At 35.5% G+C, this 25,073-nt stretch overlaps 1 protein-coding gene across 3 annotated transcripts in view; it reads right to left on the reverse strand.

The window, feature by feature from the left end:
* FBXL17 (F-box and leucine rich repeat protein 17) overlaps positions 1-25,073 on the reverse strand; it is a 476,470-nt gene that overhangs the window by 279,254 nt on the left and 172,143 nt on the right. The window lies entirely within an intron of this gene.

Below are 25,073 nucleotides of genomic sequence, written 5' to 3' on the forward strand. Positions count from 1 at the left end.
GTGCGTGGGGGTACGGGTCCCTGGGGTAGGCAGCATTTTTATTCAAACATTAGTAAGTGGAGAGACTGAAGGAGAAAGAGCAGAGCCAGGGACTATGCCAAGGTGACATATAGACAGACCAAAGGTTAAAATTCCCCAAATCCATTAAATCCAAAATTTGATTTCTACAGTGTCAAAAATGTCACTGTCACTGACGGAACAGTAAAGTGGAATGTCTCAGCTCCAGCTTGGCTGAGAGTGAACTAGGCTCAGTGGGAGATTAACATCACCAACCACAACACAGGGGGTTAAGGGAGTTCAAGATGATGGCATCTAAGACCTAAAATACAAGAAAGCCTTGATAAATCTGCTCAGTTTTACATTATCTCTTGGGTGTAGAAGATGCTGGCAGAGGCAAATATAGCTAGGTGGAGCTTCCAAGGCCCAAGATTGTAACTTGAACCTAATGATTATGAGGGAACCAAGATACTGGGGAGGTCCCTAGCAAGTAAATATCAGTATTTCAGGTAGTAATCCCATCTTTTAGATTTATAAAGGACTCAGAGATTAAAGATCAGAATGCCTTTGGCCTAATATCACACACAATTACTCTAAATAGAGAAATATACTCTAGAATATCAAATTGTAGGTTTGTTCTCATATCCCTCACAAATCTGTCGGACAAACTCAACTTTCCCACCTCCTTTTTCTTGATTCAAAACATTATGTAATTTGATTCAAATGGCTACTAAAGCAAAAGGATTACTTAGAAAGACTACATTTCAGGTTTATAAAAACATGGTGATGTGTGGTACCTCCTGCACAGCACAGAGAGATACACTGAGAACTGGTCAGGATTTTCATAAGGGGTTAAACCAATACAAATGTTTCATTTTCCATCACATTGTCTTAACTTGTACTAAACCCATAATATTATTTAAGTTAAAAATCCTTAAATATTACCTAACAATATATAAGTTAAAATGGCAATGTTAAATCAAGGCAGATATCAGGATTGTTTTCTCAGAATACTAAAAGGTTTATACATTTTTCCTATACATAAAATGAAACATGACTGCAGTAAAAACTTTAGTTAAGTAGTATATCCCTGTTAGCCACTGGGGAAAAAAAAAAAACAACAACGTACATCTCAATAGCTCATTTTACTTTGTTAAATATCTAAAAATAAAAGGATCAACTAGAGAGCTGGAGTGTCTATTACTACTCATTATGGTAACCAGATTTTACAAAATCCAGATCCTAAAATCCACGATGAGACAGAGTGAAAAGATATATAATTAATATAAGTTGTGTGCTATAATCTTTTTGCAGCACTAAAGGCCTTTAACAGAGTGGGTGTTCTGCAATACCAAGACTAGATTTATACACCCTAGAAAATAGGTTACATGCTGATGAACAGCACCACCGTGACATAATAACTCTTAGTGCTTATAAATGTAGCTTTTCCCCACTTTAATTGGCCATGACGAGACTGACCTTTTCTCTGTAATTGTAACCACAGTACAGTAATTAGAAAAACCACCACTTGCTTCTGATAGAAGAGTAGAGGAAGAAAGCTCTGCCATTAGCCTTAAGAATGCAGGGTAAAACTGGGTTGGCGTTCTATTGGCAGAAAAAGAGCCAGTAAGAAAAAGTTTTTCACAAATTATGTTACATGTTTAGTTTAATATCCTAACTAAAGACAAAAATCCATGAGGAAAATCCTTTCTCATATGCTTAGACGCAGACTCCCTACTTGAGAAAAAAAATGGTCCTCAAACTAGTTTGAAAGTTAAAAAAAGATGAATTCAGACATTATTTAGGACAGTTGGAGGGAGGGCAGGAGCAAAGAGGAGGTTTACTCCCAAATATCTAAATAATAATAAATAATAATAATAATAATAATACAGTCCCTAAGTGTGGCCTGTGCAGGCATGCCTTTCTTGGGCCGACCTAATCCCACAGGGCAGTATGAGTCTTGACATGGGCTCTGGGGACAAGTCAGCTGCCAGTCACCCCAGAAGACTCATGGCCAGGGCTGTGACAGGAGCCAATTCCCTTACCTAAGAGCAATCACCCTGTTTTCCAACCTGTTTCTGGGCCTCAGGGGAAGGTCCACCAGCCCCCAAGACATTAAGCCTCCACAGTGGGAACCACTAGGTCCCTGGAGGACAGATGGGAGGAGGAGATTTCTTTTACAGCAGCAAAGATTGTGCATAACAATCATCTTCCTGAGAGACCCTGGGGAGAGAATCATGGCATGCTGAAAGAAAAGCCAATGCAAACTCAACCAGTGGGTCAGTTCTTCTCAAAAGCCGCCACCCATTAGTATCCCAAGGCCTCCACAGAGGTGAGACCCACCAGCTGGATGGAGTAGTTGGCAAAGAGTCACACCGCTGGGCGATGATAAAGCAACTCAGGATCCAGGACTAGTTTCTCATTAACTCTTTTTTCCTCTATGTAAAAAGAAATATAACTCCAATAGGAATTTTACTTAAACTGTGTATCTCTGCTAGTCACTGAAAATAAGTTAAAAAATCTCAATGAGAGCCCAAAGACCATCTTTTATCAGCTAGAGCAATGAAATTTGGTATATAAAAGGAAGTTTAAAAGAGTCATATACAATACGTGAAAATCCAGGTTACATAAAGTATAATATGCTGTAATTAAGAGTTATCCATGCATGCAAATTAGAGACCATTAATTTTTCCAATTATACGAATAGCAAACAAGGTTTCAGAATGATCAGCAGGGTTAAAAGGAGTAAACAGAAACAATGAAAGTGAAAATTGGCAGAAGTATCATACCAGTATGCAGAAATCCCCTGACCCTGTCAGAGGCACACACTGCAGCACTAGAAACCGTGAAGACAGGAAACATGAATGTTCTGCTCGCTGCCCTAACACAAGTGCCTGGCCATGGTAGGTGCTTAATAAATACCTGGTAAATGAATAAATGAAGAATAAATAAAATCATACTCAGCGATTTTCTCTCATATATTCTTGATTTACACAAGTAACTACTCATAATGTTTACAACACACAAAACAGTCCCCTGAATCATGAATGCTTCTTCAATGAGTTCACATGGGCCCTGGCCAGGCAGCTCAGTTGCTTCGAACACAGCCCCATACACCAAAAGGTTAAGGGTTTGATCCGCATCAGGCACATACCTAGGTATTGAGTTTGATCCCCAGTCGGGGCATGTATGGGAGGCAACCAATTGATGTCTCTCTCTCACATTGATGTTTCTTTCTCTCCCTCTGTCTCCCCCTGCCCCCTCTCTCTAAAATCAATAAACATAACCTCAGGTGAGGACAAAAAATATTAAAGAGTTCACATGGGATAGATCCTACTTATGTGACTTAGGCAACTTAATTACTGGTGCCTTGGGTTCCTCATTTGAAAAATATATAGTATCTGCCTCACAGGGTTGTTAGGAATTTAATATATGCAAAAGCACTTAGAACAGCAACTACCACAGCCAATGCTATATAAGTGTCAGAGATTTCTGCTGTTATTCTGGAATAATATGCAGGGAGGTTTTGAAAATCCTATCGCTGGTCATTGGTTTTATTAGCCTCCTCCCCTCTGCCCTACACCTGAGCAGAGGCTTTCTTATTCAACAATGTATTGAAAGTAATAAGGTACTAAGCACAGTGCCCAGCATATAATAAATTATTGAAAACAAGGAATATAAGTTATATTCACTCTAACAGTAATAGTACAGTGTTCTCATTTGATCAGAAAAAAAAGTCATGGAGGTCCATAATGGATTCAGAGTATGAATTTCCTAGATAATAATCCAAATGTGACAAACATTTTCTCTAACATGTGATAATATCTAATTAAGAGACAGTTATAGTAAAAGAACCTAAATGTTTCATTTTGCCAGGGTCCATCTGACAGTCAACCTCTATTCCGTTACATTCCTCTTTACCATTTATTTATCATTCAAAAGCTAAGCTCCCAACCCTTTACATATGACATCAAAAGCAAGGAAAACAGATAAGAGGGTTCACCTGACAATCAAATATTGGGAAAAGGGCTAAGATGTCAACAATGGAGGACATTAAAACTTTTTTAAAAATCTGTACTGAAGATATGGAGAGCCACACATTGTTCAAAATGTCTTTAACATCACAAGCACACTTGCATGAAAATAATATCATGTTAGGACTCTTAAAAAGAGTGGATTTGTTTTCGTTAAAAATTAAAAATTTTCCACCTAACTCCCATAATTCACCCTGACATATTTCTCCCTTTGGTTTCAGAAAAATAAAGTCTCAGGAGGTACCATGATGCAACATGCTAGATCATCTAAAACACAGGCAATAAACTATTTTTCCAGAGTCCCCCTCCTACCAATTGTAAGCAATACATGATATGTAAGGATGAGATTTCCCCTGATCACCTGGAAATAAGATTACCTTCTAAATTAAACTACAAAATGAATCCAAAATTCAAAAAATGAGCAAAGACAGTAGTCAAAATAGCTCCCTTGCCAAAGCAAGAATTTGACATCACATCATCACCACAATGACATCCAGAGGAAGAATACTCAGATCAGAAGTAAGGTAACAGCACAATTTACCATCAGTCATGACATCGGGCCAGGCACCAACCAGGACTGTGCTTCACCAATTGAGACACATGATCACCCTAAATCCTAAGAAGAGTTGGTTATGTTGAAAAATAAGAATATAAAACAGTGGAGCAAACCTCCAAATATTATAAGAGGACCCTGTCTCATGAATACACCATTCATTTGGTAATTAATAACATTTTAGTCCAAGGCTGTTCTCATGATGTGGTTTCATGTTGTTGTTTAACTTGAATATGTAACTTTTCTTTTACTTATGTCTTATTTCTTCTGGTTTATGGAGGGTCTTTTTGATCACAATGACGTCTCATGTTTCTTTTCCAATCCCACATTGGAGCATTATGCATTATAAACCGTAGATAGTAATCAAATGCTCACCAGCTGATAGTAATAATAATAGTAATTAGTATAGGTGGCATGTAATGAGTAGTTAACTATGTGTTAGAAACTGTTTTAAGTGCTTTACACGTATAATCACATTTAAATCACACAAAACCTTTATAAAACGAGTACTACTGCTATCCCCATTGTGTAGATAAGAAAATAAGACAGATGGAAGTTAAGTAATCTGCCAAGGAAAAACAGGTAGGGAGTGGCAGAGCCAGGACTCAATGCAGGCTGTCTGTTTCCAGAGCCTGTGTTTATAACCACTATGCTAAAAAGTCTCTTCGTGGAAAATACACTTGTGCCTAAATAATTTATTCCAAGTGTTTTTCCATTATTAAACCTTAGAGTCATTTTTAAATGCTCCAAAAATAGTTGATGACAACATACAGAATTGGTGTAGGTATGGACAAACAGACACCCCTTGCAGGGATACAGATATATATTGATATAATCTTCTCTATAGGGAATTAAGCAAGATGCTTTAGATATGTTTACCCTTTTATGCACAAATTCCATTTCAAGAATTTTACCCTAAGGAGACAAAAATAAAAGTACACAAAGAAATAGGTATAAGAATGTTCATCATTTGCTGTGCAGAAACTTTTTAGTTTGATGTAGTCTATTTGTTTATTTTTTCTTTTGTTTCCCTTGCCTGGGGAAAAATATCCAATAAAATAATGCCAAGAGCAATGTCCGAGATTTTGCTACCTATATTTTCTTCTATGATTTTTATGGTTTGGGGTCTAACATTTAAGTCTTTAATCCATTTTGAATTTGTTCGTGTGTGTGGTGCAAGTAGATGGTCTAGTTTGATTTTTCTGCATGTATCAGTCCACTTTTCCCAACACCATTTATTGAATAAACACAGTAAAGGAAAACATCAACAAAATAAAAAGACAACCCACAGAATGGGAGAATATATTCACCGATACATACTGTAAGGGGTTAATATCCAAAATTTATAAAGAACTTACAAAGTTCAACACCAAAGAAACGAACAACCCAATTAAAAACTGGGCAAAGGACCTGAATAGACACTTCTCCAAGGAGGAATACAGATGGCCAACAGACATATGAAAAGATGCTCAACCTCACTAATCATCAGAGAAATGCAAATTAAAACCACAATGAGATGTCATCTCATACCTGTCAGAATGGCTATCATCAATAAATCAACACACAACAAGTGTTGGCGAGGATGTAGAGAAAGGGGAACCCTTGTGCACTATTAGTGTGAATGCAGATTGGTAGCCACTGTAGAAAGCAGTATGGAGATAATCCAAAAAATTAAAAATGGATCTGCCTTTCAATCCACCAATCCCACTTCTGGGAATATATCCAAAGGAACCCAAAACACTAATTTGAAAGAACGTAAGTACCTCTGTGTTCACTGCAGTGTTCTTTACAATCACCAAAATATGGAAGCAACCCAAGTGTCCATCATTAGAGGAATGAATAAAACAACTATGGGACATTTATACAATGGAATGCTACTTGGCCATAAAAAAGAAGAAAGTTCTACCCTTTGTGACAGTATAGATAGACCTGGAGAACATTACACTAAGTGAAATAAGCCAGCCAGAGAAAGACGAATACCATATGATCTCACTCATATGTGGAATCTAATGAACAAACTAAACTAACAAGCAAAATAGAGACAGACTCACAGAGAGCAGGATGACGGCTAAGGGGGAGGGGGAGTATAGGAGGTGGAGGGATTGAGCAAAAAGGAAAAAGGGCTCATGGACAACAGGGTGGTGATTGCAAGGTGGGGTATAAGAAGACTAGATGGTAATGTAAAAAATGCAATTGAAAATTTTTTAAAAAAGAAAGTGAGAAAGGATAAAAAAGAATGTTCATCATACAGTTATTTATAGGAGTTAAAATTGGAAATAATTAAATGTCTATCAGTAAGAGACTGGTTAAATGCAATGTGCTAAAATCCTACCAAAAATCCATGAGAAATGGTGATATACACCTATATTTATTAAAAATAAATAAATCGGTAATATATTATTGATTTATATAAACATTGCAAAATAGTACGTGCATTGTAATTCCAAAAGGAGGAAGGGAAGAGTAAATACACGTATGTGCATATCTGAAAATATGCTCACCAAAATGTAAAGAGTGAAAATGTCTAGACTGCGGGATTTCGGTTCATCTCAATCTTTTAAAAAACATACTTACTAAAAACCTACTTAGGTATGTGTTGCCATTTTGCCATTCAAAGGGGCATAAAAGAAATACAAATGCCTGCCACTGAGTGATATTCCAGTCCATTGTAGGCCATGAAAGAAAACAGGTGATGGCAGTGAACCAGTGGCTAGTAACCACTGGTGAGGGGCAGCTCAGCCAAGTGGGACCTGCCGCGTCCAAGCAGCACTCGGGCTCCACCTGAACCACGAGCAAGCTGTGTGAGCCTGAACAAGTCACAGGTGATCCCTGCGCCTCAGCTTCAGAATTGCAAAATGAAGGAGTCATACGAGTTGTTCTCGGTTCTTTTCAATTTTAAGCGTCTGCGGTTAAAATTCTCAAAAAGAACAGGTAGAAATATGACAATTCCTCAAGCCTTTTCTAGTCACAAGTGGATTATTCTGAAGTTTATTAGTCTACACATTAATTAGTTGAACAAGATATAAAATGCCAAAGCCCAGAAAACAAGCATAGAAACCCACAAACACACTTGGGCACTCATTATTGAAAATATGGTTATTCTTCAGATTGCGACAGTATACTCACCTAAGGAAGGAACCCACGGGAGATGTATCACCATCCCAATAAAAGCTCATTTCCAAACAGCTGACAGTTCTCTTATAATATTCCACTTTTACACAGATAAAAAATGTGCACATGATCTATCTGACAGGTTGGTATTTATATTTCTACTGACAAAAATCTATGGAAAAGAGTCAAGTGAGACTTTGATGTTGCATTCCACTGTTATTCAGGTATATCAATAATCAAATCTGGAGAGCTGCCAATAAAAATATAATAAACCTCATTAGCATTTTAATAAGCCTGCAAGCCACAGGGCTGGAAAAACAGAACAAGATGAGCAAAGGGAAATCCACACAAGCAGTGTTTTCCCTCCAGCAGTTTGCCCTCTGGCGTGCACTGTGCCCTCCCTGCTCCACTCCCACAAAACATGCCCCAGAGAGACTTCTCTGTATTTTAAGACCTCTCACAGACCTGCCAAGCTCTAAGGTTAAGGGGATGTGTTGTAGTCTTTTTTTAAACTGAGAATAAATAACCTGATTTTAAAAATACTTCAGAAAGTGCTGAACCTGTAGTTATAAGAAGCATTGTGTCAGATCGTCAGAATGTGATTTAATATGTTAACTAAATGGACCCAGATGATAGATAAAGGAAAAGTGGTAGGAAGAAGAACTGTATGCAGTAGATGAAGAGCCAGGAGCTCAGAGAAGGCTGAATCTGATGTCCTTTCAAACTACTTCCAAAGCAGATTCTATAAACTGCCTCAAACTCAGAATTACATATAAACGTTCAAATTGTTAATTTTCCTTAATTTTTAGTTACTACATTTTCTCAACTGAACCAGATACAAATTAAGAGCCTTGCTTCCTAGAATATTTTTAATTTCTTTTAATCTCTGATTAGCCCATTGTACATGTGTATATACGTGTGTGTAGCTAACACAATAATATTTTGAAAAGTATAACTCATTAAAACATATTTGGATGAAAACTGCAGGAAAAAAAACACTTCACAAACATAAAAATAGCTATTTATTGAAGGATCTTATTTGAAGATGTATATGAAAATATATAATGAGTACTTTCTAGTTGTGTTATTTTCTTCAGATAACTGTAAACCTTCAGTGTTATTACACAACAAGCAATAAGTAACCTTCTTGTGTCTTTAGAAGTTTGATTGAGACATTCGCTGTCAACTTGCAGGAAACCACTTGGCCTCGACAGTGATAAAGCATTGATGATGGACGGCACCGCCCTGGCCACCATTCTGTAATGAACTAATGATTCATGCTCAAGGTGCTTTTGAGACATGATTAAGCCTCCAAACGTTTCTTATAAAAAGAGAACTTAAATAAGTTTACCAAGGTTATATAGTGAATGACTCAATGATAAAAGTTTGGAACAAGAAAAAAAGCCCTATTCATTTGTATTATGAAGAAGCCCTTCAGGGGAACTTCCTCCGTGGCTCTGAGTCTGACTGACCTTCTCTGGTGGCCACTGGCAAGTGTTTGCCAAAATGTCACTTTTGAAAATACTCCTTACAATGCACTGTATTATAAAATGAATATGTCAAGAATCAGATGAAAATGTCATCAGTGACACTGACAACAATAAAAGAAAATATTCTACCAATTGAAGGAATAGAAGATCCAAGTTAAAGGGGAAAAATTACCTGAGAAAATGTCATCTGTGACTATATCAACAAAAAAGTAAAATAAACAGCTTAAGTAAGGGAAGACGACACAAATTAAAGGGGAAAAACAATACCCAAGAATAAAAAGCTTGGTAATAGATGAGAAAAGTGAAGGAAGACTCCTTTTACAATGGCTGTGGGGAAACGAGGGCTCCTTTAGAAACCATCCTATTGCTGGGGGAGAGAGACGGGGAGGCGGGCAACAAGTCTAGGCACTGTGAGAGTGCTTCAGACCTGAATCCCAACGCCCCTTGTTTTCTCACGTGCATGTCAAAATGAATGACATAACTTGTAAATGTCAGAAGTAGTAACAGCAAATTAAATAGAAATTGAAGAAAATTTTCCTCCTTGCTACCTATAAAATAGAAAATCAGAGACTGTTGATTTTCTCACTTTGAAGTCTTTGAAAATAAGTTTCATTTGCACAAATACTTAAAATAAAAAAAAACAGCTGGATATATCCACTCTTTTGAAATTTAAAAAAAAAGTGATTACACTGAAAAAGTTACTTTTACACTGAGACTTGGAATATTTATTTTAGATGGAGCTAGCTTGCAAATGTGATTATTGAAATCAATGGGTGAAGTTTATTACTGATGATAAGAATGTACTTTTGTGTATTCTGTAATTTTCATCTGTATATGATTGGCACTTTCAAATAATAGATTTAATAGAACTTTCAAAATAACACATGTACACTTTCGATTACCTGCCTGAGGACAAAATGAATGAAGATTAACCATTGTCCAGATTTATTACTAGGCAGTTAGTCCACCTAAATGCTTACAGGATACCAGTATCCCAACAATAAAGTGAAATTAATGCTAATGTGACGTTAACAAAACACAGAGAGGTGTGTGTTAGGACTTCCTGCTATTGTGGAGTTTACCCTATGTTCTCCCCTATGCGTACTGCCAAGCCCATCAGTGTGGGTCATCTCAAATTCTAAATACCAAGTTCAATGAAAGGCAGTATGCAAGTAACAGCTATAAGTTAGTAAATATAAATACAACCATTCAAATTAAGCATTAAAAACTAGTGCCAATGGGGAAAGAATACCAAGTAAAATATATGTGCACAGGACAAGCAACAGGAGTGAAGCACTGTGAAGTCACTGTGACCTTGCTGCCTTTTAAACAGCTACATTTTCAAACTGGGAGATGGCCATCGAGTGGCAGCGATATCTGCGTGGCTGAATAAATGTCTGTCAGGGCTTGCTGGGGGATGCTCCTCTGCCTCTGACAAGTGTCACTGTTACATCCTACTTGGGAATGGATGGCTGCTGAGAGCCATCAGCCCCACCCAAAACAAGGGCTCCTCTATACCAGTGATGTCTCAGCACTAGAGATAATGCTGAGAAAGAGAAACCTTAGAAACAAAAAGAAGATGGGCTTCTATTTAGAGACATAATTTATTAAACATTTCTAATTCTAATAAGACCATAAAATCCAAGATAGTAACTGTATGGTTAAGTAGCATGTATTCTTCAAACACAGTTATTTCATAAATGTCTAAAATCTATAGAAAGAAATGTTACAGAAGTCCATTTTTTCCCAAATTCATTACTAAATTTAATAAAGAAATCCAGGGCATTGTCTTGACATATTTTGTCAAGGATATCATACTTCTCCAAGGTTTTTCTCCCTATCTTCTTCATTCTGCTTTTTTTTTTAATTTAGTAAGGCTACCAGGTTGTCGATTAGACTAAAATTGTGTCCATGTGCCTCAAATATAAACCACCATTCTACATTAGAGAATTCAGGGAGTGCCTCTTTAACTCTTCAATTACATTTATAAAGCATTTCAGACTGTGTATACACCTATTGAGTGAACTTGACTATTTTGACCAACTCATTTTGAATTGTGCTATTTCTTAACTAACCTGAGCAGTCTCCCCCCACCCCCTTACCTTGAACACAAGCTATGATAACTAAGACTGCCATCAAATCAACCAACGTGCACTGACTGAGCTTCTGATTGGGAGCCCAGGCTTGTAGAAGAGTCATAATTCCCAGATGCAGTTTTATTTTCTGTGCTGTTATCAAGGTAACATTGTAATAATTTATAATCCATCTGAATCTAAATTAAAACAAAAAAAATGGAACTTATTTTCTCTCCTCCCCCCAAACATAAGACTCTTCAGATACATATTCACATAAAGCATTCATGTGTATGTCTGTGTGACACAATAAAATGTCAACATACCAAAACACATTGGTAACTTATTGATAGGAAAAAAAAGATTAATCAAAATAAAAAATAAGAATTCAGTGTAAACTCAAGTTAAAAGGAAAACAAATGGAAACTGTATTTCCCAAATGAAACCAGTTCTCAAAATATCTTAATAAATCATGAAGGAAATGCTCCCAGGCTTTATTTAACAGGCAATAAAGCCCTGCAGCAGGTCTGATTAGTGTGTGGGTATGATAAATGGTGAGACAAGCTATGATAAATATGTCAGAATCACCCACCAGTATTAACTGATTTGTTGATATATGGTCACTGTAAGATCAAAATAAAAGCATTTCAAAATGAAAAGACTCTACTTCTATTTGTGGAATTTCTGTGGCAGGTATTAGTACCATTACTAATGCTGTTTATATGCTGTAGAAGTTACGTTCTTCTGAGTCTTGTTATTAGATGATATAGATGTTGAAGGCAAAAATATAATGGTAATTAAGCCTCTGCCGCACTCTTCTAAAGGAGGGTCTCCTCAATTCCATTTTTCTCTAACTTGACAATAAAACAGAAAAGGGATATATTCTTAATACTGTGAAACATCAAAAAGTATTTCTAATATATATAAAATCAATGTTTACATTTGCATTTGCACTATTCTTTTCAGACTCAAGGTCCTTGTGAGAACAGAAGAGCTTGCCTTCTTTCCCCATGTATTTTTAGATAACTATTTAAGATGAAATAATGACACCAAAAACTGCCAATAGATGTCACTTTACTGTAATACTTATTTTATACAGTGATATTTATTTTATCATCATCATCATCATGTTATTATGGTATTTAGCTAGCTCTTATATTTAGCAGACTCCATTGGTAGGTTTAACTGCTTATTGCAACAGTATTTTTAAACTCAAAATAAGATGCTGTAGGAAGTTTGATAGATGGGATTGGGGTGGCAGACTCTGACTCTGCGCTTCTGAGCTGTGATCATCAATCAGCAAGATATGTCGCCTCTCTGAGCCTCATTTTACCTCATCCATAAAATAGGGTGTCGTGATACTTATGTCACAGAGTTGATAATTAAATGAGATAATGAATAAAGCACTCTTGGTACCTTGCCTAAGATAAAATTCTCAACATAAAGCAGCTACAAAGCCAGACTAAGTCAATCATAGATATATAACAAACCTAATCAAAATTTAGTAGATTAAAGAAGAAATACAGCTCTGATATGCTCACAACTCTGTGGGCCAGCAATTTGGATTGGGTTCAGCTGGGCAGTTCTGCTAGTGTCATTCACCAAACCACAGGAATCAGCAAGCTGGACTGAGGCTGCATTGTCTGAGATGGCTGCCCTCACACACCCAACAGGTAGCCCCGGCTGTTGGCTAGACCTCCATCTCTGTGGGATCTCTGGTCCTCAGAAAGCGTGAGCTGCTTCAGGGGTAGCAGCGTTCCACAAAGGCAAGCAAAGGAGACACAAGGCCTCTTGAAGCCAAAGCTTGGAAGCCCCACAACATAGTTTCCCCACAACCTATTGGTCAAAGCAAGACTAAGAGGCGGCCCGGATGCCAGGGGACAGGGAAGCAAACACTACCTCTCGATGTGACACAGGCAACAACACACTGCACAAAGGCATGCACATAGAGAAGGAAAATTTTGTGGCTATGATTTGCAATATTCTAAAATCTGCAAAATAGTAAGAAATTTTTATAGAACCTACACTACCTTTCAAATATAAATAACTGCAAAATTCAAGTTTTGAAAGCCAGAAAAGAAGTGCTCGCTCAATTTTTCCCAAACTGGAGTTAACAGTGCTCTGCTGGTTCAGTGACAGATTTCAAACGAAGACCAACTTCCAAACAGAGTGACTGGTGCCCTCATTTTGCTTTCTTTGTGTTTCTGTGTTTTGAGTCCTTAACACTTTTCTAGTTTTCTAGTCAATAAATTCATTTTCATCTGTTTTGCTCTTTTTACCTTCAATAAGCAGCTTTCTAATTGAACACTCAAAAACAAGTAGAATCACTAAGAAATCTGGATCAAGTATAAAGCTTTTCTACAAACTATTAAGTTTGTAAAAGTAAACTATATCATTGTAAAAAGTACACAGACTTTTGTTCTTCTCCATGAAAATATTTCTTAGAGAAAACTTCAGCTTTGTGACAGGGTCAATCAGCTAGCCCCAGACATCTATTCATACTGAATTAAGAAGAGAAGAGAAAAAGAAAAAGAAATTAATTTTTATATCTATGAACAAACAGTAGAATCCCAAAACAGAACTTGAATTTATTCTAAGTTATTGTAGTAACCTCATTTTTTTCTTTTTTAATATTATTTTATTGTTATTCAAGTACTCTAACCTCATTTTAAAAATATCTTTCTAAATTTCTTCTCACAGCCCAGAGAGTCACAAAGTGGTCACTGCCACCAGGACTTCCTTTAGTGCTTGTGTTTCAAACAGATTCATTTCAAGAGCTACAGTCCTTCATAAAACACAATCTGTGTGCTTCAGGGAATTTCATGGTGCAGGATCTGCCACTAAATATACTGTATAAGAATTGCTCCTTATAGGAGGAAAGAAGTGGGAGAAAGAGCTACTTGCTGTTTGACAATACAGTGAAAAGAGAAGCAGTTTCGGAAATGGCTATTTCCACCATTAATAACATTTCTACATTTTCCAATGAAGAACTGAATTCTAAACTTGCCATTTTTTTCAGCTGATGATCTGCTGATCAGTATTAAAACACTGCTTTATAGAGAAACAGTTAGGAATTCAATTAATTTTCAACTTTAGACAAACTGGTGCTATCAAAATCATAATACTGAACAACAGAAAATTTCAGTAATATGAAATGTGCTTATTCTGATTTTTAGACACTTAAAAACCTTAATTACATTATGAAAAGACACATGAGAAACCATATACACATTCATTTAGAGAAAATGCCACTGGTGGCTTGGTATTTCTCCTCTGATGGCACACCTTAGCATGAATTGTTGAAATTAGATAATTCTAATTGATAACCAGGAATTAAAGATGACCCCATGCTACAGTTTTGTAACAGATAATTTACTCAACTTATTGTTTAAGAAAACTGTGTAAATGACTATAATACTCTTATTTTGCTTTAATTATTTCCAAGTCCTACATGGGTGACCGATATAATATATAGGTTCACATGCAATAGTTATCACTTTTGAAAAATAGTGACTATTCTAACATTCTTTAATTATATTGCTTACTAATCTTAATTGCCACACTTTCAAAAGATAGTTCCAAAGTGCATCTTGAAGGAACAGAAAAGCAATTAGCCCAAATTAATTGCTTTGCTGATGCGATTTGCAGTAGGTATGCGTGCTAGTTTTGAAACTCCTGCCAGTGCTTTCACAACTTGATGTTTTGATGATTTTTTAGCCTATTTTTGCAGCAGAGCAATTAACCAGATAATTGTTCTAATGTGAACATCACCTTAATCAGTATGATTGGGTTCATAGTGGCAAATAACCAAATATTAAACATACATTTAAAGAGTACCACTTAATGGTGCTACAGAAAGAGTTAAGGGAAAATCCGCAACACTGTTTCTCACACAGCCATGCTCTTCTCACCAGAAGCAGAAAAAAGCTGTGACTGTCTTCTCTGCTTCTTGTCAATATAATACAAAGTATTATTACACATGAAAAGAAAGTGAAGTTTCTAGTTCTTCATTTAAAAGAATTCCAAAGACCTTATGAAAAGGGCAAAACCCAATGATTCAACATTAAAATCCTGTATATTGTTCAACAACAACAACAACAAAAACGAGGCTCCAGCTCTCAGGTAAATGGCATGCCATTCATAAAAGCAAGCTTTCTCTGAATCCAGACAATGACATGAAATCCTCACTTTATTAAGAAGCAACCTTATTCAGAAATAAGTAAATCTAGAAGAAAACTGCCTGGCTTTCAGCCAAAGCTCAAGCCATGTTTAAAAGCAGATTTATATATCCTACTAAAGAAGCACTTATGTAATTCTCCCAACATGCAAGTATTAAATTACTTCTCTGAGCCAAGCCCTGTGCAAGGTGCCAGGGGCTTAGGTGGCAGCAGAGGCCCAAAGATGAAGGCACTGGTCCCCCTCACAAGGAGAGAGACTAATGAACAAAACATTATGCAGCCACGCAATGACATATGCAACCAATAAAGTGATGTACATTGCATGCAGCTGGACAGTGACATGATGCAGCAACTCGTCACATGCATCACATTACTCCATCTGTGCTTTAAATATAAAAGAATTCACATTTATTTTAAGAGAAATTATTATTTGTGTAACTATCACTGTTAATGAAACAAGTTTGCTTTTTCCAACTTCAGTAAGTGAGGAAGGAGTTATTCTGCTACCTTACATTAAATATTTTATCAGTTGATAAATGATATACATAAAACCTTTCCTTTTTCATGGAGCAAAAGGTTTCAAGCTGAAAGTACTCTGTCATTCTTCATGTCTTCATGTCTTCTTTCTTAATTTCTGAAAGAACTGTCACACGGAAAATAGGCCAGGCACATACACATCAGGCCTGCCATTTTTAATTATTACCAATCAAGTTCCAGCAATTTCTCCTCTTCATGGTTTAACATGTGTATACTTATCTTCCAAAATATTTCTTTATGCCATTGTTCATAAAATATTTTAAGCTGAAGCAAATTCTCTTGCACTAAATTAATAACTAATCACAGGAGATATTTATCATCTCAAGCCTTTTACAAGGAAATTGTCAGATTTAATTACCTTTCTCATATTTTCACTATTTGCTGGGCCTCATTTATCATACATTATAAAATTTTGACAACAGTGAGTTATTTTAATTATCATTTCTGGTTGGGAATTAAGAATAAGACAACTCCTGGGGAAAGCAGGAGAGGGACAGATGGTCATAAATTTGTCCAGCCAATAAACTATTATCATTTTCATCAATAAATGAAAATAGTCTTCATTGTTGACAAGGTAAAAACAGGCTGAGGTTAGGAAGCCTCCAGACCCACTGGAATTCAGCACTGCACTCACCATCACATAGCATGTGTCCTGTTTTTTCCCATAATTTGATCACGAATTGTTATTTCATAACATGTAAAACATGTTTTTTAGTCCTACAACTAAATGCTTAATATATCTGTTACTCATCTTTATGTTGCTTGAAAAGCACAAATATGGTAGCATTGTTTAGAGTATCATAGCCAAGAATACCAATAATATGAATCTATAGAAGCTATTTTAATTATTTGTAGAAATGTTTACTTATGCATTATTGCTCACTTTGTCTTTGGAAACCAAAGAGAAAGGCAAAATTTTAAATTACCATTATATAATAGAAATACCATAAAATCCACATTATTTTATGAGACAAAATAATGTAAAAATGGAGAATCAATAAGACAAACTCATTCACCTCCAATCTAGTTTCCATACATCTCCAGAACTGGAGTTAAAAATCAAAGCAGGCTGAAACATGTACATCCATGTAGATTCTTCCTTTCAAGTGATTTTACTAGGTTAAACGCTCTAGTGTCATATATCAATTAATACTTCCCTAAAAATGATATTTAGTAACTAAAAGGGGCCACAGTGGGGTGAAAATGGAGACAACTGTACCTAACAACAATAAAACAGTAAATTAAAAAAAAGTAAGGAGGATAAAAAAAATTAAGGTATTGAAAGGACCAATATCAGAACTGCATAGCAAAAAATGAAACAGATGCTTTTTGAATACATTAAGAATTTCATCAGAGCATAAAAGCACAAATCATTTCATCAGAGTATCTTCATCTTTTATAAAATAATATCATTTGTTATTTGAAATAACACAGTAGGGGAACAATACAGATTAGTTCTGGAAATTTTTTTCCCAAAGGTACTGTAACCTTTAATAAAGTTAACTTTCTTTTTTTTTAATTTTTTAAAGATTTTATTTATTTATTTTTAGAGAGGGACGGGAGGGAGATAGAGAGAGAGAGAGAGAAACATCAATGTGCGATTGCTGGGGGTTATGGCCTGCAACCCAGGCATGTACCCTGGCTGGGAATCAGACCCAGGACACTTTGGTTCCCAGCCCGAGCTCAATCCACTGAGCTATGCCAGCCAGGGCTTTCTTTTTTTTTAAAACTCAGTAACAACTAATTTAAAGTATATGCACAGTACCCTCCTTTATCTGAAATGCTTAAATATTTGCTACGACTGACAAGGGGCATTTTTATACCATAAAGTACATGCAGCCCTGGCCATGGGGGTTAGTTGGTTGAAGCGCTGTCCTGTGCACCAAAAGGATGCGTTTCAATCCCCAGCCAGGGTGCCTACCTGTGTGGCAGGTTTGCTCTGCAGGTCAGGCCAGAGGCAACTGATTGATGTTTTTTCTTACATCGATGTCTTACAATGATGTTTCTCTCCTTCTCTCCCCCACACCTATCTTCCCCCACTTAAAAAAGAAATCAATAAACATATCTTCAGGCATGGATTTTTAAACATAAATGCATGTCATAACATGCTTAAATAAATACCTATTCAAATTTCATTTTTGAATTTTTTTTATTCCAGGTATGAGCCAGGTGTGGTACAAGACACAAAACTTTCTACTTTTCCTCAAGTAACTTAGAAGGAAGTGAACAGTATTTACTAATGGGGTTGTTGGGAAAAAAATAATTTTTATTACATAACAGGTTGTTTTAAAAATCTACAGCTCTGTGTATGCAGTAAGATACCCAAGAATATCCTATCGGGAAAAGAAAAGGTAAAATTCTAATGATGTTCAGAATGATCACACATAGTCTGAGGTCTGAGGTAGAACAACCACATAATGTAGTATCCGAACCAGGATACTTCGGAACACAGAAGGAGGCAACAGCAGCAAAAATACTAAACCTCAAAAAATTCCAACACAACAGAAATGGTCCTAGCAAATCGGGACATCAGGTCACTCTAGATCTGAGGTAGAATGAGGTACTGGGAGACCATGAGCATCTCGTGGTTATGGCTTGGACTTTGAAGACACACAAGAATGGATTCAAGTCTCAGTTGCACCACTTACTCATGAGCTATCTAAACTTTCTGTGCCTTAATTCCGACATTTAAAAATGAGGCTAATTTCTTCCTCGGGATTATTTTAAAGATTAAACAGAATGCTGTTCATAGACACTAGCATATTCCATGGCACAAATTCTACAATAATAAATGAGAGCTACTATTAGTAGTTGTTATTATGCTTAGCCCAAAAACAAGAGAGAAAAAATATATGCTCTGACCCCACTGGCACTACAAAAACTAAATGTGGCTTCAAAGAGAAGGTCTAATGGATAAAAGGACACAGAAGACATCATGTTTGTAAACAGTCTGGGAGCCTGAATAGTGGTTACCCCAACACTATGCTCTTCTTCCAGGAATGGTCTTACAAATTACTGTAAATATAAAGGAGGGTGTCAAAATGTAAGCCAACCTCAATCAACTGGGTGTCTCTAGCTCAGAAAGACTCTGTTCCATTTCTACAACCCTGCCAGAACTCAGGAAAATGTATCCCTTGCTCTTTTTGCAAAATAAATAAATAGACAGATAGACAGACAGACAGATAGATAAATGTATGTCACAGAACATACAGAAAACTATGTGGCAGATTACAGAAATAAGCAAAACTTCAGTTATGGTAAAGCTCCACCTAAACCAGCCCCGCCACATTACTAGGCACCGAAAGTTTGCAGACGGACTGCTGAGCATTCCACCCGGCAGGGAGTCCTGCTGCAAACACGGCGACAGAGCTGCCTCGAGAGTCAGCATTATTCTTTCTGCCTCTTTATTTCCAGTTTTCAGGCTTTTATGGGAGGAAACTGTTCAAACTTTGCATTCAGTATCCCAAGGTGAAAAGTATTCCTCTCCTCTAGACCACTTTACTTTAATAGAAAGCAAAATATTCTCAAACTGAAATTCAACTCTGCTTGCTGATTTAATGGATAGGTTTGTCCCCCTTGGGCAATCTTTAAACCTCAGTCTCCAGGAGAATTAAGTAATATTAGGGGATTGAAATGAAATAAAATTCTAAGTCCATTGTGACATGACATTCACAGGAAGATGGTAGATTATCCACCCAGTCTTCAAACACTTATAAATACAATATATAGCATATGTTCAAAAAACAATTCTTGGAAATAAAGCACAATGGGCACTCAGCAAATACCTTATATCACCAACACCTGCTCAAATCCTCTCTGAACTTTATTTCTAAATGTCACCGTTTTTTATTGAATCAACGGAAATTTGAAAGAAGAAACAGAATAAACACCCAGAGAAGATCAAGGGAGTTAGAAAAATCTTTATAGAATGCCTCATCAGGTTTTACGCGAGCCGGGTGCCCTCAGCCTCCCTGAATGGGGCGGTGAGGTGGTCTGTCACTCTGCACATCCCACCTGAGTGTGTCCGGAGGACGGGAAAGGGCTACACACAGAAAAGTAGGGGAGACACACAGCACAGAGATTTTTCCTAATACTGTAAACAAAGGAATCATGACTCAAACACTAAGCACTGCAAATAAATTCATTTTGAATCACAGGCTTGAAGTCAGAGGGAATTCAGTAAACTAGTTCAGTTTTCTTTACAATTCAGGAAACCTCTTTATAACACTTTTGCTTGAACCCTAAGTAGTAGTGAATTCTCCATTTTGGAAGGTGGTCAATGAAAATGAAGGCTTTATCTTATTGTAAGTGGAATTCTGCTTCCCCCTGTAACTCCCACCTGGTAGCCAAAGTTCTGATACCTGAAATAATGAAGAAATAATTTGGGTAGACTGATTAACTCTGTTACTGTTAATATTTTTTACCAGACTCAATTTTAAAAATGACTGGATTTAAAACCAGAAATATGGGAAAATCTCTATGGCATGAATTTTAGTAAAGGAGAATTCTGTTTGTAGACTGGGTGGAGACAAGCAGACAATACAAAACAAGAGATAGTGCTCGGTGGAAGGGTGACGAAACAGAGAGAGGCCTAAGGGGACAACCATTCCTGGTCCTGGGAAACTGCTGACCTGAGAAATCCTGGGTCCAGGGTTGCGAGATCTGCCACCTTCCCGAGAGAAGGCCCAAATTCGTAATTTTCCTGTGAACTATCCCAATTGTTCAAGTGTTGGCAAATAATTCAATGCTTTTTAAAACAGTGTATCGTCCAAACAAAACAGCTTCAGGGACTGAACTCAGCTGTGGTCCACAAGTTTACAACTTCAAATGATCTTACTTAAGTTTTATTTAAAGAGAAAATATCTACAGTTGCTATTCTAAACACTAGTACTATATGCATCAAGTGAAATAGTAACATATTGCAAATGTTATTTTATACTTGCAAGAAACTGGTCAGAACAGTCTCAAATTTAAAATTCTCCAAATTTTAGATTGTTCACTGATGCCATAGCCCACTTACATAAATACAGGATTCACACAGCAAATTAACTCCTTAAAGAATGTTCAATATATTTAACACATTTTTAAGTGCAAATTTAAAGAATAAATCTCTAGCTGGGCAAGATCAACTAGTTGGCAACATAATTTATGTTAACAACCAGCTTGACTTGTGTTGTGGTTTGTGACTTTAGCTGATGGGTATTTCATTTCTCTTGTATTGTTATCCTCTGCTGTTGTCTTAATTCATGAGAATGCATGGTCAGCTGTTGATGAAAAACATCATGTAGTTGATAATGAGTGCGTGTGTGTATGATTGAACTTTATTTTCATTACTCATGTTAAAAATCCAAAATGGGAAGATTAAGTCCCTCTTTAATAGTCAATTTAAGTATTACAAACATCTTTTGTGAAGATCTATTGAAATCAATTAGATTTCATTTCATTCTTATTGGCCAAAAAGAACAAAAGAGCTATTATAAGCATATCACTGTAAAAATGCTCAGAACCATTCCATTTTTTCACATACCAGTTTTGTTTTGTTTTTTAATATCCAAAGCACGCTGCTTTTGGACTCTGGGACAAAACAATGAATACCAAATTGGATGTGAAATAACAAAAGATTTATATCAAATACGAATAAACATTTCAATAAACTTGGAGTCAGAGAGAGTGGAGGAGACATAACAACCAAATATTTAATTTAAATCATTGATAGAAATAGTCAGTGTCTTCTTTTCATAAACCACTTGGATTTTATTTGTATTCAGACGCAATGGTAAATGTCAAATGACTACTAGACCATCCTTCTGAATACAAGAAATATCATGCTGTTTAACTCTCTAAATACAAAAAGTGCTTTTAGAAAAACAAAGATAAAGAACAGCATGTCTTAGTCCCACGGATCAATTCAAGAACCACAAAATGCTAAAAGGCACTATGAGTGTAACAGTCAAGGCTTCCAATTATTCCATATTTTAAAATTTTGAACTTCAAAATAAAGTTTACAGATAAGCACTTTTAAATCTAGGGTAAATCTTATATCTAAGATCTGAGTATCAAAGTTTATCTTCATGCAAGGAATCTTTCATTAAAGCCAGCAACATTAAACATAGACTCTTTTTATATATACTATGTGTAAAATATTATCAAAGGTTCTATCAGACATTAATTATGAAAGAAAATAATAACTTTGAAAGAAAAAGATTTGACTTTGGGTGGTAGGCACACAATGCAATATACAGATGATGTATCAAAGAAATGTACCCTTGAAACCTATGTGATCTTATTAACCAACTAAGCTCCAATACATTTAATAAAAAAATAAAGAAATGGACACACGAAGCCTATATGATAAAAAAAAAACAAAAATCAAATGAGATTAGTTTAAAATAAGAAAACTAAAAATTTTACATATAAATACACAGGTGTGTAAATCCCAGTTATGAAATGGAAAATTGACTAATTAGCTATTTGCTTTTTCTTGTTTGTCCTCACCCAGTTTTTACTGGAGCAATGATGGAAAAATATATCCATCAGAAAAGCCAAAGAAAAGTCAAGCAAATGGTCGAAATTTAATAGGAATAGTATAATCTTCCTCTGAACAAAAGATGGTGAAAGAATTAAATAAGAGCACATATAAAATGCCTATCAATTACCTGGGTAATAAAGGTTACTTTTCTCCCCTTATCCTTACATGGCTCACTATCATCTTACTCATTAAGCCTTATGTCACCTAGAGAGCAACCTTTAAGAGCAGCTGGCACTCAGTGCCCCCAAGTCCGAGACATAGTACCAAGAATTTAGTAGGGGATTAATAAATGCTTCTAATTTATTAGAGGACAGTAATAATGAACAAATGTAAAAGAGATGTTAATTGATAGGCTAAATGCATTAGTGCATCCCTGTGCCCTCTATATGAAAGGTTACTAACCCATCTGAGCTAAGTGCTAAAATTATAATTAAGTCTGATGGGAAGTCCTAGATTTATACCAATATAATTGCAAATATTACTTAGCTTAGTGAAAGAGTATGGCAAGAACAATGAGATGAGTAATTTAGATGGTACTGCAAAGTGGGTTTTAATGTTCGAAACTTCTATTACAGTACACAGGATAAGTGCAAGTAGTGTAATTAAAACCTAAGAGTCTGATCTTTAAAACTCCACTGCTCAACCTCATTAAAATGCATGTTTTCTCAATTAATCCAAACTTTTCCATTAAAAATATAAAAATACACTTTCATTCCTTGCAAATAAATCTTGACAGTACATATATTTATGATCAAATAGCAAATAACCATTAAAGTTAAGTAGGAAAAAAATGATGGAAACAGCACAGGCCCGAGTGGATAGAGCCTAACAAAGGGAAGAAAAGGCGAACTGAGCACTGCCCACTTTCCCATTTGTAAATACCAAGTTTAAGTAATTTCTTGAAGAGCTTGAAGATTTGAAATCCCTGAATATCTTTGCCTAAATGACACAAATCTAGACAAACTGTTTACTTAGGGGATAACCCTTATAATCATACAGAGACTGTGTCTTGCCTACTCTCCAGGTACTGCCCCCTCTCCCAGCAGGGACGCAGAGAATTGTAGTGGAATGAACGGACTTCATTTTCATAATCATTTTGTTGCAGAAACAGTTTTCTCCTTTTAATATGATGCATTACTAACAAACTTATCTCAATATCAAGCTAACGGTAAATACCTAAAAAAAAGAATATGTGAAATCTATATGATGAACAAAACAAAAAACAAAAGCAAAAACAAGTAAGATTAATTTAAAAAAAGGAAACTAAAAATTTTACATATAAATATCATTGGTATATAAATCCACAAGATAATGTTTTATGTACTTTATTTTATTAGTTGTTACGAAAAGATGCTTAAAAATTATTTTAAAGTTGTCATATAATTGATTTTAAAGAATGTAGATTATAGAAAAGAATTTTATTTTGAAAATTGTTATCAATTTTCTTTAGATTTCAATATACTTCCTACAGTGACTATTATTCAAAAACAATAAACATCTTTCATAAATAATGAACTTGTGCCCATTCTAGATAAGCATTTTTCAAAAAAAGTTATACTAAGAAATAGCCAAGTCAAAGACGATTACATAATTTAAAGAGTAATGTAGGGCAATTTAAGAAAATATCATCAGAATTTACCACAGTTGGGGAAAATGAACCCAACATGATTTTATTTTTAAAGTATAAAAGGAAATTAAAAGTGGAGGGGGATGAAACCTATATAATTTTACTAACCAATGTCACCCCAATAAATTTAATTTTAAAGCAGGAAAAGTGTTTTTGAAAGTAAAGCATTATAAGACACAAACTTAATAAATTATTGCTGCTATCTGTGAAAAAAATATTTAAATCTAAATAGGATCTAATTTTAGCTTACATAGTGCTTTCTACTTTAAAAGCAAAATATCTTTGGTGGTCTATCTTTAAAAAAATTTATTCTTGAAAATTTGGGGGACAAAAATCTTGTCTCATGCCTGTATTTAAGAACCCACCTAAACTAGTCAGTAGCAATACAGTACTACTACTTTATAGTTGTTTTCATAATAAAAGTCTAATCTCAAGGGTCCTTGCATCATTTTTTCTTTCACGCAATATTTCAAAGAAATAGTTTCTTACTGTCTATATGAAAAAATACCTGTTATACACATCTTTACTCTCTATATTAAATTACTCACTACATGACTTTCACTTTGAAAACAAATTATATTTATACAGGAAACAATATATCATCCTTGAGAAAGGATCTGAATGTATAATGTTTGAAATAATTTCTAAGAATCATTTTCCTTGGTAAGTGGACAGTAAAATCAACTACAAAAGTGGCAAAAATATTAAAGTGACAGACAAACAAAATATCCTGGATGGGTGACAAAGAAATAATTAATCAGACTGCTGTACATATAACTGTTTAGGCAAACATTTGAATCTTAACACATGAAAACCATGTTGCAAATATATGCAATGGATAGGATAAAACTACACACTTAGGTTTTCAAAACTCAAACACATCTATTTGAAAAGGCATGCTACATTAAATTTTCCTTAAAGTTGACAAGCTTTGTTATAATGATA

The sequence above is a fragment of the Phyllostomus discolor genome, chromosome 3 (assembly GCF_004126475.2).
Source record: "Phyllostomus discolor isolate MPI-MPIP mPhyDis1 chromosome 3, mPhyDis1.pri.v3, whole genome shotgun sequence".
In the NCBI taxonomy this organism is placed as follows: domain Eukaryota; kingdom Metazoa; phylum Chordata; class Mammalia; order Chiroptera; family Phyllostomidae; genus Phyllostomus; species Phyllostomus discolor.